At 40.2% G+C, this 20,313-nt stretch overlaps 1 long non-coding RNA gene across 1 annotated transcript in view; it reads left to right on the forward strand.

The window, feature by feature from the left end:
* Positions 1 to 9,291, forward strand: part of LOC129651568 (uncharacterized) — a 30,462-nt gene extending 21,171 nt beyond the window's left edge. Inside the window, exons 2-4 of the long non-coding RNA XR_008714202.1 lie at positions 2,757 to 2,810; positions 7,206 to 7,280; positions 9,079 to 9,291. This is a non-coding gene — a long non-coding RNA (uncharacterized LOC129651568). The remainder of the gene's footprint in view (positions 1 to 2,756; positions 2,811 to 7,205; positions 7,281 to 9,078) is intronic.
* Positions 9,292 to 20,313: the final 11,022 nt, after the last annotated feature.

Raw genomic sequence — 20,313 nt, forward strand, 5'->3', positions numbered from 1 at the left:
TTAGAATTTGAAGTTTGCAAAAATATCAAAAGGTTTTGGCTAAATAGGATCACAGATCGTTATGAAACGATATATTTAATTATCTATTTCTCCAAAGTGACAAAGATTTTAAAGGCAAATACAGAAGTTTACATAGTTGTGAACAAACTTAGCTATTTTAATATTGAGAAGACTCAGTTTTAAGTATTTAAAGACCTGATAAAGACAATATAAATCACAGGAAATTATTTTAATAAAACACAAAATCTTTGCTCTAGGTAGATTACTTAAAAGGTAAAGAAAAATCAGAATCTCTTATTATCAAGAGCAGAAAACTTTGTCATTTTAGCAGATAAAAGGAGAATTAAGTTTTAGTTTTACATAAGCATATTACTATAATAAAGTTTGTTTTAAATATCCTTATAATAAAAATTAAATTTTTAAAGAATTTATTTTTTTAATTGAAAGATAATTGCTTTACAGAATTTTTGTTTTATGTATCAACCTAAGGGGTGGGATGGGGAGGGAGATAGGAGGGAGATTCAAGAGGGAGGGGACATATGTATACCTATGGCTGATTCACCTTGAGGTTTGACAGGTAACAATTCAATTTTAGCTAGCTTCACTACCCAAGGTAAACTTTTATCTCTTTTTCTCTCTTCCCAACTTTCTATATCCATTTAGTTTAGTTCTTTTTGTTCTCTTTTTTCCCATTCTGAAGTAACCAGCTTTACTTTAGAACAAAATTACTTTCATTTCTCTTAACAAAAGTGCATCTCCATACCTCATAACCTTTTCTTAGCCAAAAACATACATCTTACTTTCCTTGCATAGAGTTGTTTTCCTTATTATTTTAGTGGTTTTAATTACACATTAATTAGAATTCTTAATCCTTAAGAACATAATTTACAGTGAAAAATAAGAAGGAAGCAATTATGAACTGTCTTTTACCCCAGCAACAAACAGATTTTTTATATGGCAAATTTATAAATACATTTCATAATTTCTAGAAGCATATGCTCCCTCATAGCATCATTTTCCACTGAACACAAGCGTGTTTTCTAATAGATCCAATTATCTTGAATTCCTCTGTAATAACCTCAAAGCAGGTAGACCTATGCTCAGTAGTTAATATTTCAGTACTTTACCTTATTTTGGAGTGATCTACATATTCAATGAATATCAATCATTTAACCCTCCATTTCAGTATAGCTTTAAGATTTCAAGTTACCAAAAAGATTTTGGAAACTATTTTAAAGTAAGTATACCATAAAGCATAATTATTCTTTAAAAGTTCATTTATAAACTTTTATCTTACCTTAATCTATTAAATTTGCTTGTTCTTAACAATTATGCTTAGATTACTCATGAAAATTTTATACAATATTAAACAGCTCACCATTATCTTAAGATATATTTCTTATTGACAAATTCTGTAACAGAACCTGTTTTTTTTAATTTTAGTAACCTAAAGTAAGAGTATTATATTTAATGCTGATAACACTAAAGATATGCCTATTTTAATTAAACTAACAAACCTAAGGGCTTTCCTTGGTGGCTCAGATGGGTAAGAATCTGCTTGCAATGCAGGAAACCTGGGTTCGAACCTAAATGACCTTTTACTTACCAAAGATTATCCTAAATCATGTGAAGTTGAAAAATGTTTGAGTTAGTGTTTATATTTCTGAGAGTATACTTAATTTCTCAATTTATATGTGCATGTTTGTCTTTGTTTTTTGTATGCTGCACTACAGCCTACAGCTTGTGGATATTAGTTCCTCTATCAGGGATTGACCAGGGCCCTCAGCAATGAAAGCTCCAAGTCCTAACCACTGGAGCACCAGGGAATTCCCCATGCTTATCATTAAGCCAGTTAAATAGAGCTCTCTATAAACTAATTTTGCAATACTATCCAGAGATAGAAAAATATTATACATCTGTTTTATATAAGAAAGGTAAAAGTCTCTCAGTCGTTTCTGACTCTTTGCGACCCCATGGATAGTCCATGGAATAGTTGACTCCAAATTGTGTTTCCAGATGATATAAGTGTACTTTCTCAGTTGGCTTAAACTTTTACTAATATTGTGGAGAAGATTTTTAAGATTTTTCATTTGTTTAGTTTCCAAATAGCCTTTCCCCCACTTTTATTTTTCTCTTCTGATTTAGATTTACCTCCCTGAAGTTTGCTTTTCAAAGAGATGGTCCTCAATCCCAAGAGAAGACTGGGTAGAACATTTACATTTCAAAGACATAGGGAAATAATTCAGCTTCCTTCAAGAAGGACTTTTGCTCCAAAGTACAATACCTACAAGCCTTTTGAGATGCATAGAGGAAACGGGTTTGGTAAAATGGATAGGTGGGCTTTGAATTGTCTCTAGAGCAGCAGTTTGGTTCTTATAAAGACTTGATTTTTAAGACAAGTACAGTTATTTTTAATTCCTTAAAGAATTGGGTTGCTGCTTGAATGATATCAAGGCTGACCCATCCAACTGCCTTATCTCCCTTCTTTATGTCAAGGAGAAGTTCTTTTTAACTAATATGGAGGCCAAAGATCCCTATATTCTTGATTTAGAGCTGTTTGCCTTTGAATGTTTTTCTTCCCTTCTGGGTACATAATTTCTTTTAGCTTAGGGGAAAAGGCCTTAAAAACAAAAGAACAAAAGCAAAACAAAACAAAATAAAAAAACTCTTCCTATCAGGCTCTGAATATTAGCTTCCAGTTTATCCAACTTTTGACCTTAGAATTACTTTAAAGAATCCTTTCAAATGTCTTGTAGGTTTTTCTGGCAGTACCGAGTAACACCATGGGCTTACGACGCATCCCTAAAGAGGTACAAAAGATACTGTTTTCCTAAATCCAGAGCCACTCCCCAAGATTGCTAAAGGAAAGAAAGACAGATGATTTCCCTGAGAGCTGGCAGCAGTGAGTAAGACCTTAGCCACAAATAGGGTGAGACCCACATTTCTGCCCGCAGCCTGATGGTTGCCAAGACAAGTTCTCGTGACACAAAATGAGGCAAACAAGAAGGGAGTAGCTGTCCCTGGGAGAGAAAGGATTGGCAACCAATGGCTACCTGAAAGCAGATTTACAAGTCACAATTCAAAGACCTTATTCTCAAAAAAATTTTTTCTGCCTGCCAATCTGATTGGAATGGAGAGGACAATGTGAAATTTTACCTTCTTCTCTTGACCAGGCAGCATAGATAGAGATCTAGAAGGGCTGAGTTTGGTATGAATTCTCACCCTTTGCTAGCTTCTGCCAGTTTTTCCAGAATCCCATTTATAGGCTCTGAAGCAAATGAGGGTGTTCCAGTGGGTCTCATCATGGCCACCAGAAACCATAGAGGAGGAAAAGAAATTTCCCTCTACCTTCAATTGGCTGAGACCCCATTTTCTCTATGCTCCTCTGAAATGGATGTTTATCTAGGTTGGAAGTTCTCTTCTGTGGCCGCTGTAATTCAAAATTATCTTTGGTAAAGTTAACCTGCTTGTTCAGCCTTAACACAAAATTTTATTCACCTGAGGCTTCATATTGGTCTGCATCCAGTTGAAGTAGACTGGTTTCTAAGTTGAACCCAGTCTGACTCTGGCCAGTTTCTGGACCCAGTCTGGAAAAAGAAATGTTAAAATAAAGTCTGAAAGTTCAAAATGCAAAAACCGCAGAGGTAGGAGAGAAGTACTTACCCGGCACCTCCAAAGGTGCAGCAAATTCAGGGGGCTCAGCAAGTAGCTTCCCCTGGTTGTTCATTTCTCCTGGGGACTGCAGGGACTTTCCTTCAGTCCCCTCTTCTGATGTCAAAACTGTCAAAAGATAAATGGAAACATTAACATTTTTATGCATTTATTTGAGCAAAAATAGATTGAATCAGGCAGCACCAAACCAGAAGTGGTTAAGAGCACCAACATAGTGGAAGCTTAAAGAGAGGATTTTTAAGAGAAAAAGCAGAAGAAAAGTAAGGAAGTTACTGATTGGTGATAGCTTAAAGCCTAGTAGTTGTTCATGATTGACTGTGCTTAGTGGTTTTAATTTTGTAACCTTGGAACATTTATAAGCTTAGATTTTGATTTGCTTATGTAGCTATGTCACCATAGCCTTAGAGTCACATCAGTCTAATGGCCTTCTTGTTTAATTAATTTAACAATTTCTTATTATAAATCACAATATCATAATGTCTGATTCATCTCAAGATATATCTACCTAAATCTCACTTGAATATCCCTAGTCTCCTCATCTTTTGCAGCACTTCCCTATCCTCTCACTTCCATTGTCCCTTGCATGCATTACTGAAGTAGCCTCCTAACTGGTCTCCCCACATCTCTTTTGACCCTTTCCAAAAAAAAAATTGCAAATCTGGTAATGACAGCTCAACCTCCTTTTCTCCCCTACTCCCACCCTCAACACAACTCCGGTGATTCTTCTTTGCTCTTAGGACAAAGACCACAGGTGTGAACATGGCCCCAGGCCCTGCCCTCTGCCACCTTCCCAGAATCATCTTGCTTCTTTGCTCTCTCAGCTTCACTGCTCTGTTTAGGTCCTAGAAACCTGCTGTTCTCTCTGCCTAGGACCTTCTAGGTCCTTCTCACTTCCTTCTCACTTCCCTTCTCACTTCCACCCCCTGCATCGTTAAAGGGAAAGTCGCTCAGTTGTGTCCGACTCTTTGCGACCCCCTGGACTATACAATCCATGGAATTCTCCAGGCCAGAATACTGGAGTGGGTAGCCTTTCCCTTCTCCAGGGGATCTTCCCAACCCGGGAATTGAACTGGGGTCTTCTGCATTGCAGGCAGATTCTTTGCCAACTGAGCTATGAGGGAATCTCATTTATTTCTCACTCTTGGTTCATACCTCACTTCCTCATCAGATCTTGACATGGATCAGATTGTAACCTCCGTATGTGATTATTTGTTTTATGTCTTTCTCCCCCATTTGACACTAAGCTATATATCTTTTTTAGTACCATACCCCCAGTGTAAGCACAAAGTATTCAATTTATATTTGTTGTTGTTGAAGGAATCATTTTTCCCTTTGGAAGGAGGAGGGAAAACTGTGTCACTGTGAGAGGACAGGCATGCCCACAGCCATGGATCCCTCACACCAGTACCAGCCCCTCTGTCCTCCCAAACCAAGCACCGTATCTCCCTCTTCTGCAGGTGCTCTCAGCCTGAGTACATTTCCAAATCACTTTTGTTCTTTGTCCCCACTGTAGTTACAGACTTCATTATAAAAAAAATTGTTGTAAAATACGTATAAAATTTATATGCCATTTTTAAGTATGCCATTTTTACCATTTGTAAGTGTTCAGTTCAGTACACTTATATACTTGTATTAAGTACGTTCAGGACTTCCCAGGTGGCTCAGTGGTAAAGAATCTGCCTGCCAATGCAGGAGACACAGGTGTCATCTCTGGGTGGGGAAGATCTCCTGGAGAAGGAAATGGCAACCTATTCCAGCATTCTTGCTTGGGAAATCCCGTGGACAGAGAAGCCTGGTGGTCTACACTCCATGGGGTGACAAAAGAGTCAGACATGACTTAGTGACTAAACACACACACACACAACACATAGTTAATTTATAGTGTTTCAGATGTCCAGCAAAATGATTCAGATATACATAAATATATTCATTATTTTTCAGATTCTTCTCCTTTATAGGTTATTACAATATATTGAATATAGTTCCCTGTGCTATATAGTAGGTCCTTGTTAATCTATTGTTTATATACTAATTTGTATCTGTTAATCCCAAATTCCAAATTTATCCCTCCCCCTTTCCCCTTTGGTAACCATAAGTTTGTTCTGTTTTATAAATAAGTTCATTTGTATGTTTTTTTTAATATTCTACATATAAATGATATCATATGATATTTATCTTTGTCTGACTTCTTTCACTTAGTATGATAATCTCTAGGTCCATCCATGTTGCTTGCAAATGAGATTGTTTCATTGTTTTTTATGACTGAGTAATACCAGTCCATTCTAAAGGAGATCAGTCCTGGGTGTTCTTTGGAAGGAATGATGCTAAGGCTGAAACTCCAGTGCTTTGGCCACCTCATGCGAAGAGTTGACTCATTGGAAAAGACTCTGATGCTGGGAGGGATTGGGGGCAGGAGGAGAAGGGGACAACAGAGGATGAGATGGCTGGATGGCATCACTGACTCGATGGACATGAGTTTGAGTGAACTCCGGGAGTTGGTGATGGACAGGGAGGCCTAGCGTGCTGCAATTCATGGGGTCACAAAGAGTCGGACACAACTGAGCGACTGAACTGAATATTCCATTATATATATGTATATATATGAGTGTATATATATATATGTATATATATACATCTTTAAAAATTTTTTTAACTTTATTTTTGACTGCACTACATAGCACATGGGATCTTAGTTCCCCCACCAGGAATCGAACTCACACCCTCTTCAGTGGAAGTACAGAGTCTTAACCCCTGGACCACTAGGGAGTTCTCCATACCACATCTTCTTTTTTTTTTTTTTTTAATTGTTTTATTTTATTTATTTGACACACAGCATGTGGGATCTTAGTTCCCCAACCAGGGATCAAACCCATGCTCCCTCCATTGGGAGCTCAGAGTCTTAACCACTGGACCAGCAGGGAAGTCCCAAACCACATCTTATTTATCCATTAATCTGAACAGACTCAATTTTTTAAATGACATACTTTAATTGTAAGATCAAAGGATGATATCTCCCTCATATTGATATAATGGCGTATTTACTTCTTCCCCCCAAAGTATCTGCTAAGTCTTTCAGTAAGCTGGCTCCAAGTTAGACATTCCCCCCTCTGAGAAATTAACATGTACAGCAAAAGTCTGTGCCCCAAATGACAGTTATACCTGGATGAAGAAACAGGTTCTATGAAGTTCTGAATGCTATGTTATGTGTTCAAACTTTATCAGAACTCAGAAGGGAGAGATCAAAGTGTCCCTGAGGGCTAGAGAGATATATTAGTTTCCTATTGCTGCTGGAACATACTACCAAAATTTAGTGACTTAACACAGATATAATCTCTTTTAGTTTTGGAGGCCGGAGGTCTAAAATCAGTTTCACAGGGCTAAAGTCAAGGTGTCAGTAGGGCTGAACTGAAAGTGTTAGTTGCTTAGTCATGTCTGACTCTTTGTGACCCCATGGACTGTAGCCCACCAGGCTCTTCTGTCCGTGGGATTCTCCAGGCAAGAATACTTAAGTGGGTTGCCATTTCCTCCTCCAGGGGATCTTCCTGACCCAGGGATTGAACCTGCATCTCCCAAATTGCAGGCAGATTCTTTACCGTCTGAACTACCAGGTAAGTGTCACTAGGGCTGGTTCCTTCTATAAGCTCTGAGGGGGATTTGTTTCCTTGCCTTTTTCAGTTTCTAGTGACCTTCTGTATTCCTTGGCTTGTGGCCCTTTTTACCATCTTCAAAGCACATCATTCCAGTGTCTGCTTCTATCATTGTATTACCTGCCCTTCTCTGAATCTGACTCCTCCTGCCTTCCTCTTAAAAGAACTGTTTTGATTACATCAGGCATACATGGATAATCTCCCCACCTTAATATCCTTAACTTAATCATATCTGCAAATTCCCTTTTGCCATTAAGGTAACACATTCACAGGTTCCAGGTATTAGGATGTAGGGATATTATGTGTGGACGGGTATTATTCAGCCTCCCACAGAAGGCTGAATATGCTTTCTATAGAAGCATGTGGGCTGGCCTTAACAATTGGCAGGGTCTGTAGAAGTGGGTGGAGACAGCATCTAGTGAGGAGGTAGATGTGTGCTGTGTAGTCTGCTCCTAACTGGGCAGGATCTTCTTTTTTCTGTGTGTGATTCAATAGACATGTGCCCAAGGCCCACTGTGAGCCGAGGCCCTCTTCACTGTACCTGATGGAGGACTGTGTATTTTGCAAGTACCCACTATGTGTTACTGACCAGGGATCAATGCCCTGGACGTATAGCAGCAATGGAGACCATTGGCATTGAGTGCTCGTGGATCTTTAAAAAATTCACTCCTTGTCAACATTTTTTGGGCACCTCCAAGTGCCAGATATTATGTTAAGCTTTTGGACACAGATAATTGACATGTAGTTCGCTCATCCAGGGTATCTTTTTATTTTTTTCTTTCTCAAGTTTCATATCATGAACAGGACTCCGTTTATAACTGACAAAAAAAACAAAACATAGTATCTATATGAAAATATAAAGGAGTTGCTTTCAATGCCTTAGGTGAAAGTGAATCTAAAGTACACTTTTTCTTGTTTTAGTGCAGATGAGAGTTAGAGAAGGTAAGAAAGACATCCTTTGTTTTGGAGGTGATTGCAGAAACATAGGTGTTTTCCAGGAAAGGGACAGATATCAGAGAATGGAGAGTAACCAGAATGTTAAGTGAGGACAGACTTTGGGATCTGGGCTTAGTAAAAATTCCTAGTAGGCTCTGAAAGTTCAGTGCAAATGCTGATTTAAAGATGAACTGGTCTGTGGCCATACCTCCCTGAATGAGCCTGATCTCATCTACAGATGAACTGTATGTTCTTCCTTGAACCTTTCTTTCTTTCATGCTTACCCAGTGTTATGCCCTAGCACATTTCTGAGAGTTCTCATCACCACATTAGGGGGTCCTCTACTCTTTAAAGTGGTTTCAAGGGAACTTGTCACTCGTCAGGGATACACAAACAGCCTCAGAATAGGTCCTATGCTAGCCTCAAAAGTAAAACATAAAGGAGGAAAAAAATGTGATTGGGTTTGCAGTTTGGAAAACCCAGTTTATGCATTTAAAGGTCAAGAGTGTGCTACAGAATATGGGCTTTGCAGTCACACCGTTTGTGTTCACATCCCAGCTTAAGGCTTTTACCCACTGGGTGGCATTTCTCAGTGATTCCTTGGACTTGTCTGTAAAATGGGGACAAAAATAGTACCTAGGGTATCAGGGTGTTGTTAAGGATTAAAGTATTTCACATATTACTCAGCATTTAGTAAGTTCTCAGTAATTGTTAATTGCCAGTCAGTGGGTAAAGATGTTATTTAAACTTATATGGGTACATCTTTTTAGTCTTTAAATCAAGGTAAGAGAAAATGATGACTAAAGTTTCTCCTTTTTCTCAGAAACTTGAGATAAATCACACAAAGCCAAAACAAATTAAGTGACTTACAGAAAATGGTGCAAAACAAGTCAAATGATTTATAGAAATTGGTGCTTACTGAGTCATTGGAAGGTCCCTCCTTCCTTGCATTTTCCTTAGCAATTTACTTGAATCCTGGAATATGTGTTCAGATTGACCTCAGTCTCTTTATGAAGAGATATTTCAGAATCCAGATCTGCTGCCAAACTATGTCAAAGCAGAGGAAAAAGTTTGAAACAATCAAGGAAGAATATTAATCATAATGTTAGCTTCCATAACACAACTAACATTTGTATGTCAGACTTTATTTTTCTGGGCTCCAAAATCACTACAGATGGTGACTGCAGCCATGAAATTAAAAGACGCTTACTCCTTGGAAGGAAAGTTATGACCAACCTAGATAGCATATTCAAAAGCAGAGACATTACTTTGCCAACAAAGGTTTGTCTAGCCAAGGCTATGGTTTTTCCTGTGGTCATGTATGGATGTGAGAGTTGGACTGTGAAGAAGGCTGAGCACCGAAGAATTGATGCTTTTGAACTGCGGTGTTGGAGAAGACTCTTGAGAGTTCCTTGGACTGCAAGGAGATCCAACCAGTCCATTCTGAAGGAGATCAGCCCTGGGATTTCTTTGGAAGGAATGATGCTAAAGCTGAAACTCCAGTACTTTGGCCACCTCATGCAAAGAGTTGACTCACTGGAAAAGACTCTGATGCTGGGAGGGATTGGGGGCAAGAGGAGAAGGGGACAACAGAGGATGAGATGGCTGGATGGCATCACTGACTCGATGGACGTGAGTCTGGGTGAACTCCGGGAGTTGGTGATGGACAGGGAGGCCTGGCGTGCTGCAATTCATGGGGTCGCAAAGAGTCGGACACGACTGAGAGCCTGATCTGATCTGATGGTTGCCAAAGAGCTTTTTCACCTGTTTTAGTTCATATGGTTCTCAAAACAATCCTATGAAGTACCTATGATGGGTGTTATTATTAATTTGGTTTTACTAATGAAAATACTAACATTGAAAGAAATTAGATAATGTGTCTAAGATGACACAGAAAATAAGTGGCAAGGTAAATGACTCCATATTTGTGCCTTTAGAAAAAGTCATTATTCTATGCTCTCAGCATCGCTGTAAAACAATTTATATAATAATAAACACACCTTGTTCTACATAACCAGAGAGTGTTGTTTTTCGCAGTGGCCACTTTTTTTTTTTACAGTGGTCACTTTTGTACAAGCATTTTTAGGACACTTTTCCAATTATGACACGCATACATACACATGCACATTTCATTATTTTTTTATTCCTTCCCATTGTTGATCCAAAATGCCGAGTAATTCATTCACCTTAGTTTCAAATGACTTTTTGCTATCTTAAAAACTCAAATCTGCCCTTTTCAGATGTGACTTGAGACCAATAAAGATATTCAGATAAGATGCACAGGCCCTCATGATACATCCAAAAGATTTTAAACCAGAGTAGCCTTGATGTATTGGGATAATGTGTCAATTCCTCAGGGGACTATTTTGAAGGGCATCATCCCTCATTTGAGTTTGAAAGTTCTGGTATGTTTGTTTAAACACAAGTGTCATATTACTTTATAGTTGTGGTTTTTAGGAAGTCAGTAAAATAAATCTCTTTCTTCCCTGCCCAAATTAACTACCAATTGAGAAATGAGACCTGGAAAGCAGATAGATAGAGATCAAAGTATGAACTATTATTGAGAAACTGATGAGAGAACTGATTTCTTAGCTGTGGCCAAAACGTTAGCAACCTAACTCAGGTTGCCAGCAACCTAACCCAAAGTTAGAGGGGTTTTCTCACCAAACACCCCCACCCCCGTGGTGGAGCCTGTCTCACTAAGGTCTCATGCCACAGAGGGGCAGAGCAGTGTGTGTGAATTCTACAGCCAGACCGATGACAGCTGTTGAAGGCTTGAGAGGGCAGAGGAGGGCTGGGTGCAGGAGCAGGAGAGAGATGTGAACACGAGCCCGTGTGTGTTCCAGTACATCGGAAGAATTTTGGATCATGCACAAATAAGCACTGGGTAAGGTCGTGAGTGATAACAGCTTGCAGACTGGACCGATTGTTCCATCTGGGAAATCAGGGAAGTATTTTGGAGGATATGGCATTTGAAGTAGGCACTGTGTAGGATTTAAACACTCACAAAAGAAGAAAGGACCCTCTGGGAAGAGGGAACAGTATAACCATAGATAAGGTGATGAGAAATGATCAGGAATTGAAAATAGTACATATGGAAGTCACATTGGGTTGGGATGGGGTAAGCACCATTTTCTTTTCTTTCTGAAAAATGTTTGTTGGTTTGGGTACATTGGCACTTCGTTGCAGCACTTCGGATCTTCTGTTGTGGCACACGGGCTCTCTAGTTGTGGCGCAGGCTCTGCAGTGCAAAGGCTCAGTAGTTGGCACGCATGCTTAGTTGCTCCGAGGGATGTGGGATCTTAGTTCCCTGACCAGGGAGTGGACCCATGCTCCCTGCATTGCAAGGTGGATTCTTAACTACTGGACCACCAAGGAAGTCCAAGCACTATTTTCAAAGGAGAAAGAACAGGAGTGTGCAAATAACTGTGAGGGGTCAGGGAAATACCACAATCAGACCTAATGTCAACAATTTTAAGCCTAGGTAGCTGTTAAAGAATGACGATGGCATTGATAATATATGAAAGTCAGGCAGTGAGGCTGGTTTTTATAGTTAGTTATTATTGAACATGTTTATTTGGATGTACTATTTATTAGAGGTAAATACTTATTTTCATGATTTATCCATTCATTGAAGTAACAGCTTTTATTGAGTCTTTAGGATGTGCCAGGAGGTAGGGATTTAATAGCAATCGAACACAGCATGGAGCCTGCTCTTGAGGAAGCTCATTGCCAAGTGGATGGGGGAACAGGTCACAATAGATCACATGGTGTGAAATCGCTACTGTGGTAATGACGGCAGTGGGGATGTTCACGGTGCTTTGAAGGTCTATAATAAATAAGGGGGTCTTACCTGGTTATGAAGATAAGGAAACATTTAATGAAGTGACACCTGAGCTGAGATCTGAGAGATAAATAAGACTTAACTGGACCAAGAAGAAAATTTGCACTGCAGGCATGGGACATTCACATAATGGGGTATTTATTGTTTTTGTTGTATAATCGATAAGTTGTGTCAGTTTCTTTTGTGACTTCATGGACAGTATCCCGCCAGGCTCCTCTGTCTATGGGATTTCCCAGCAAGAATTACTGGAGTGGGTTGCCATTTCCTTCTCCACGGAGTCTTTCTGACCCAGAAATTGAACCCATGTATCCTGCATGCAGGTGGATTCTTTACCACTGAGCCATCAGGGAAGCTCCTAATGGAACATTGCACAGCAATAGTATCCCAGGTGGTGCTAGTGGCTCAGAGCAGAGAGGGTGCCCCTCAGGCCTCTGGACAGGAGGGAGGAAGGGACAGATGGAAGGCCAAGGCTCCTGCGCTGTGCAGAGGCGGGGAGGTGGTGGGAGTAGAGGTGGGAGCAGAAAGTGCACAGTATCTTGGGCCAGGCCCCTCTCCCTTAGCTCTCAATTTTCTCCCTTTGCCACACCCAAACTCTGCGGCCGCTGTCCCGCTTGCCCACCCCTGGAATGATTATTTCATCTGTTAGACGTGGCTGTTTTGTGTAGCATTGTGTGCTGCCCCTGCCCTTCTCCAGTCCCACATGTGTGCGCCCCCACTGAGGTGTATGCCCCTTGCCCCTCCCCACATTAATAATTTATATATTAAATTATTATTTAATATATCAGTTAAATAATAATCACAAATTATTTATGTAAATAATATATTTTATATATTATTTAATATTAATAACATTAATATTATCCATGTATATTAATATTTGTTAATTAATCCCAAATGAAACTAACCAAACAAAAACATCCTCATGACTCCCCAGGGGAAAAAGAAAAAAGAATCCTCCTGCCAGTGCAAGAGACACAAGAGATGTAGGTTCAATCCCTGGGTCAGGAAGATCCCCTGGAGGAGGAAATGCCAACCCACTCCAGTATTACTCCCTGGAAAATCCAATGGACAGAAGAGCCTGGTGGGCTATAGTCCATGGGGTAGCAAAAAGTCTGAAATGACTGAGCACACCATCCTAATCCTCCTGCATTGCAGGCTGGTTCTTTACCACCGATCCACCAGGGAATCCCCTAATGGAATATTACCCAGCAATAAAAATAAGTAACTCTATGCTACTCACTGGAGAAGGCAATGGCACCCCACTCCAGTACTCTTGCCTGGAAAATCCTATGGTTGGAGGAGCCTGGTAGGCTGCAGTCCATGGGGTCGCTAAGAGTAGGACATGACTGAGCGACTTCCCTTTCACTTTTCACTTTCATGCATTGGAGAAGGAAATGGCAACCCACTCCAGTGTTCTTGCCTGGAGAATCCCAGGGATGGGGGAGCCTGGTGGGCTGCCATCTATGGGGTCACACAGAGTCGGACACGACTGAAGTGACTTAGCAGCAGCAGCAGCATGCTACTCACAACTACTTGGGACTCATGACTGTAGATGAATATTGGTAACATAATGTTGGGTGGGAAAAAAAGCTATACTTCATGATACCTTTTAATAAAGTTTATAAACAAAAATTAAACAGCACATTGCTTGGGTATACAAATATGTGTGTTTTTTTTTAAGGCAATGAAAAATAAGCAGAAAATTTACAGAGTGAAAATTCAGAGGAGGAGTCATGGGGGAAGGGATGGGAGGTTCATAAAGGGACCTGCAAAGTGTAAATTTTTGTAAAACATGGTGTTCTAGATACTGGGCTGGATGGGAAGTTCCAGAGAGTTCATTAGATTATTTAAATAAAGAGGGCCATATACCAGCCAATTTTAATGGTGTGAAAACTAAGGATTATGAGTAATCCAGTTTTGGGCACCTGAGATTTTTTTAAAAAGGGATTATGCTAAGTATTGGAGACTTAAAGAATACTGGGATAGCTGGAATGGAAAAGCAGAGGGGGAAAGATAGGAAATGAGGCTACAGAGATGGCTGAGCTCTGGACCATCTTGTAGGGTTTTCAGTCAGTTTTCCCATTAGACCAAGAGCTGTGGGAACCATTGAAGAGTTTTAACCAGGAGACAGGCTTCAAAATTTGCATCTTGGAAAAATTCACTTTGCCTTCAGTGTAGTGACCAGACTGAAGAGAGACCAGAATGAATGTGGATGAATCACAGAATTGTCTAGACATAGGATGGTGGGCGCTTAGGATGAGGTCGCCGTTGCAGTGGTAAGATGGTGATACTGTTGTTGGTGATGCCCATGGTGGTTGTGGTTGTGGCAGCCTTAGGGGTGATGGTGGTTTCAGTGTTGAAAATAGAGCTAAATGGACAGGTCTGAGAATATTTAGGAAGTAAATCTATAGAATTTAGGGGTAGAAGTTATATATCTTTTGATGGAAAGGAAGACAAGACAACAGGGATAATCCCTCAACTTTTGGCTTGTCAATTAAGTGGGCATGGTGTAGGAAGGAGAAATCGGTGATTCAGTTTGGGGTATGCTGGGTTTAAGATGCTTTTTCAAGTTCTACTTCTTTTGCAACTCTTTTCCTCAGATAGTGATTCACTTTCCTCTTTGTTCCCTAAATGAGAGCTCACAAACTCAAATTCCTTTGGGGGCCAGGTGAGTAACTGGAATGAATGAACTGGAGAAAGTGAAGCAGGCTGTGTCAGAGCGAGACTCAGAATGGTGACGACTTCAGTGACCTGTAGAAAATACGACCCATAAAAGAGGGGGTGGCGGCGGCTGCATTTCAGCCTGTGTTGTTGATTCAATTTTTCAAGAGAAGCAAAAAAAATCATGATTTTAATGTTTATTGTTGTTATTTAGTTGCTAAGACATGTCTGACTGTTTTTCAACCTCATGGACTGTTTTCCCACCAGTCTCCTCTTTCTATGGGATTGCCCAGGCAAGAATACTGGAGTGGGTTGCCATTTTCTTTCCAGGGGATCTTTGCAATGCCAGGGTTGAACCTGCATTTCCTACATTAGCAGGTGGATTCCTTACCACTGAGCCACCTAGGAAGTCCCTAGTGTTTATGAGTTAGTGACTGATTTAACACACCAAAAAACCTACTATAAGGGCTAATCCTGTGGGTGCACCAAACAGAATTAGTCTGTGAGTCGTAGGTAACTAGAGAGAATTTTGGTTCTAAGTAACTTATTAATATTAATTTATTCATTATATTATTGATCAAGTACATTTCAATACAGTTATTGGGATAGAAATTTGCTGATAACATAGCACTATTAAGAGCTACTTGCATTTGAATTTTACCAAAATGTACTATACATGCTCTTTTTCTATTCTTTTTCAAATTCTTTTCCCTTTTAGGTTATTATAGAATATTGAACACAGTTCCCTGTGCTATACATTAGGTCCTTGTTGGTTATCTATTGTATTTTTTAAAAAATTATTTTTTGCTGCACTGGGTCTTCATTACTTTGAGCAGGCTTTTTCTAGTTGTGGTGAGCAGGGGTTGTGGTATGCAGGCTTCTCATTGGGATAGCTTCTCTTGTTACATAAGAAGCACGGGCTCTAGGGCGCACAGGCTAAAGTAGTTGTGGTTCTTGGGCTCTAGAGTAGGGGCTGAGTCGTCGTGGGGCATGGGCTTAGTTGCCCCAAGGCATGTGGAACTTCCCAGGGTATGGACTGAACCTGTGTTGCTTGCACTGGCAGGCAGATACTTAACCACTGGACTATCAGGGAAGTCCTGATAAAGTCTCCTTTACTTTACCTATTTTTTAAACCTTTTCATTTTGTATTATGATAAAGCTGAATGACAGTGTTGTGATAATTTCAGGTGAAGAGTAAAAGGATTCAGCCATACATATACATGTATCCATTCTCTTCCAATCTATCCATTCTCTTCTTTATTTGATCAATGCCAAGAAATAGAGGAAAACAATAGAATGGTAAAGACCAGAGCTCTCTTCAAGAAAATTAGAGATACCAAGGGAACATTTCATGTAAAGATGGGCACAATAAAGGACAGAAATGGTATGGGCCTAACAGAAGCAGAGGGTATTAAGAAGAGGTGGCAAGAATACACAGAAGAACTATATAAAAAAGATCTTCAAGACCCAGATAACCATGATGGTGTGATCACTCATCTAGAGCCAGACATCCTGGACTGCGAAGTCAAGTGGGCCTTATAAAGCATCACTACAAACAAAGCTAGTGGAAGTGATGGAATTCCAGCTGAGCTATTTCAATTCCTAAAAGGCGCTGCTGCTAAAGTGCTGCATTCAATATACCAGCAAATTTGGAAAACTCAGCAGTTGCTACAGGACTGGAAAAGGTCAGTCCTCATTCCAATCCCAAAGAAGGGCAATGCCAAAGAATGTTCAAACTACATCTCAATGCTGCTGCTAAGTCACTTCAGTCATGTCTGACTCTGTGCGATCCCAGAGACGGCAGCCCACCAGGCTCCCCCGTCCCTGGGATTTTCAAAGCAAGAACACTGGAGTGGGTTGCCATTTCCTTCTCTAACGCATGAAAGTGAAAAGTGAAACTGAAGTCGCTCAGTCGTGTCTGACTCCTAGCGACCCCATGGACTGCAGCCTACCAGGCTCCTCTGTCCATGGGATTTTCCAGGCAAGAGTACTGGAGTGGGGTGCCATTGCCTTCTCCGTGCACTCATCTCACATGCTAGCAAAGTAATCTCAAAATTTGCCATCTGAGGCTTCAACAGTATATGAACCAAGAACTTTCAGATGTTCAACCTGGATTTAGAAAGGGTAGAGGAACCAGAGATCAAATTGCCAACATCTGCTGGATCATTGAAAAAACAAGAGAACACCAGAAAAACATCTACCTCTGCTTTATTGACTATGTCAAAGCCTTTGACTGTGTGGATCACAACAAACTATGGAAAATTCTTCAAGAGATGGGAATACCAGGTCACCTTACCTGCCTCCTGAGAAATCTGTATGCAGGTTAAAAAGGAACAGTTAGAACTGGACATGAAACAACAGACTGGTTCCAAATTGGGAAAAGAGAATGTCAAGACTGTATATTGTCACCCTTCTTATTTAACTTATATGCAGAGTACATCATGAGAAATGCTGGGCTAGATGAAGCACAAGCTGGAATCAAGATTGCAGGAAGAAATATCAGTAACCTCAGATATGCAGATGACACCAAACTTATGGCAGAAAGCGAAGAAGAACTAACAAGCCTCTTGAAAATAAAAGAGGAGAGTGAAAAAGTTGGCTTAAAACTCAACATTCAGAAAACTAATATCATGGCATCTGGTCCCATAACTTCATGGCAAATAGATGGGGAAACAGTGGAAACAGTGACAGACTTTATTTTGGGGGGCTCCAATATCACTGCAGATGGTGACTGCCGCCATGAAATTAAAAGACACTTGCTCCTTGGAAGAAAAGTTATGACCAACCTAGACAGCATGTTAAAAAGCAAAGACATTACTTTGCCAACAAGGGTCCATCTACTCAAAGCTATGGTTTTTCTGGTAGTCATGTATGGATGTGAGAGTTGGACCGTAAAGAAAGCTGAGCACCGAAGAATTGATGCTTTTGAACTGTGGTGTTGGGGAAGGCTCTTGAGAGTCCTTTGAACTGCAAGCAGATCAAACCAGTCAATTCTAAAGGAAATCAGTCCTGAATATTCATTGGAAGGACTGATGCTGAAGCTGTAATTCCAATACTTTGGCAACCTGATGCGAAGAACTGACTCATTTGAAAAGACCCTGATGCTGGGAAAGATTGAAGGCAGGAGGAAAAGCAGATGACAGATGGATGAGATGGTTGGATGACATCAGCAACTTGATGGACATGAGTTTGAGCAAGCTCTGGGAGTTGGCGATGGACAGGGAATCCTGGCATGCTACAGTCCATAGAGTCGTAAAGAGTTGAAAATGGCTGAGCAACTGAATTGAACTGGACTGAACTGAATTCTCTTCCAAAGTCCCCTCCCATCCAGGCTGCCACATAACCTTGAGCAGAGTTCCATGTGTGGTCCTTGTTGGTTATCCATTCTAAATATAACAGTGTGTACATGTCCATCTCAAAGTCCCTGACTATACCTTCTCCCCATCCTTCCCCCCAGCAATGGTTATCTACTTTAAATATAGCAGGGTATACATTTCAATCCCAAACTCTCTATCTGTCCCTTTCCCCTCCCCTCCCATTCCCCTCTGTGAACATAAGTTTATTCTCTATATATTCAGTTTTAGAGCTTCATTTTTTAATATTTAAAATATTCATTTTGTAAAATATTAAATCCTCAGAAGGGTTGCAAGAATAAAATGATTCCTTCACCCAGATTCACCATTTGTAAGCATTTCTTCACATTTGAGTTCTCTTTCCCCAACCTCCTCAGCCACTGCCCCCCCACCCCCACCCCCACATCTAAACCATTCTAGAGTTAGTTGCAGACATCATCCCTGGTGGCTCAGAGGGTAAAGCATCTGCCCGCAATGCGGGAGACCCAGGTTTGATCCCTGGGTCGGGAAGATCCCCTGGAGAAGGACATGGCAACCCCACTCCAGTATTCCTGCCTGGAGAATCTCATGGACAGAGGAGCCTGGTGGGCTATATGTATAGTCCATGGGGTCACAGAGAGTTGGACACCACTGAGTGACTTCACTTCTTCATGACCTCGAATACTTGGCGTATATTATCTGTACAGTGACATTACTACAATGTAATGGTTGAAACTCAGGATTGATACAATACTATTATCTAATATACAGTTAATATTAAATTTTATAATCTTTTTTTGATCCAGAAACCAGGGTGAATCATCCATGGTATTTGGTTTTCATGTATACTTACTCTCCCTTAATCTGAAACAGTTCCTCATGTCTTTTATGACAGTGACTCTTTTGAAGAGTACAAGCAAGCTGTTTTTTAGAATGCCCCTAAATTTGAGTTTGCTTGATTGTTGCCTCATGATTAGATTCAGGTTATGCATTTTTGTCAGGAATACTATGTAAGCATTGTTGTGTCATCAGCACATCACATCAGGAGGTACATGATGTCACTTTGATCATTTAGGGTGGGTTGCACCTGCCAGATTTCCCCACTTGCAGGAACTTGCTGTCTTTGTAATCAGCAAGTAATCTCTGGGGAATGGAAACAGTTTGAGACACTGCAAATACCTTATTCACCAACAACTTAACACCCCATAGATTTAGTGTCCATGGAACATTCGCATCTGAATCTATTCCTACTATGGAGGTTGCAAATTTGTGATTTTTAAAAAATCTTCTGCATGGATTAGCATTCTACTGTAAAGAGGAGATTTATCCTCCCATTTATTTGTTTGTTTACTCTTTTTGTATCTGCATGGGCACTTGGATTGTTTTGTACCCAATGTTTTCTAACCTGTTGCTGTTTTTATGCTAAAATTGCCCACAGTTTTATGCTAAATTGCCAGCACCTTCAAGCTGGTTCCTATGTTCTTTGACATCTCCGCATCCGTTTTTGAGGATTTATTTTCTGCCACAAGATGCTATGGCTTGCTTTGTATTTACTTTCCCAGTCCTGGTCCTGGAATCTGCCATTTACCTAAAGGGCGCTGCTTGCATTTAGTGGGGAATGTGTTTAGAAATACAGATCAGAGACTAGGTGTGCCAATCACTACTGAATGTCATTGATCCTAGGTGCTTCAGTGGGCAGAACTAGGAGGCATGTGTTTTCTGGAAAATTAATGGGTTCATTCTGATACTCCGAATTCCAGTCAACACTAGAGGGCTCTTGCTTCCACCTCAGTCCATAGGTGTATTTTTCTTCCCCCACAGTGAGTACCTGGGTCGTAATAACATCAATGTATTTGCTTTTTTAAAGAATGTATTTTAAAGCAAGGGAGTTTTCCTCTTATCCTGCCTCCTTTCCCAGCTACTGGGATAATTTATTTTGACATTCCTTAGTTCCTATAATTTTTCCTAGTTAACTTTTTCTCCCACATTTTAAGCATGTTCAGATTTCTGTAAGTGTATCTTTGCAAAGATTTCACCATGTAGAAATACTGTGTTAACCTTATTTATCATTAATCATGTGGAGAGCAATTCCCTTGTTTTGAGTGAGGCTGAAATGAGGGTTGTTGACAGTAACTTCCATCTGCTTGGCAGTTTACACTTTGCAAAGTACTTCTTTACATGTGCTACTTCATTTACTTTTAATGGTTTGAATTCTTTAAGT

The sequence above is a fragment of the Bubalus kerabau genome, chromosome 4, assembly GCF_029407905.1.
Source record: "Bubalus kerabau isolate K-KA32 ecotype Philippines breed swamp buffalo chromosome 4, PCC_UOA_SB_1v2, whole genome shotgun sequence".
In the NCBI taxonomy this organism is placed as follows: Eukaryota; Metazoa; Chordata; class Mammalia; order Artiodactyla; family Bovidae; genus Bubalus; species Bubalus kerabau.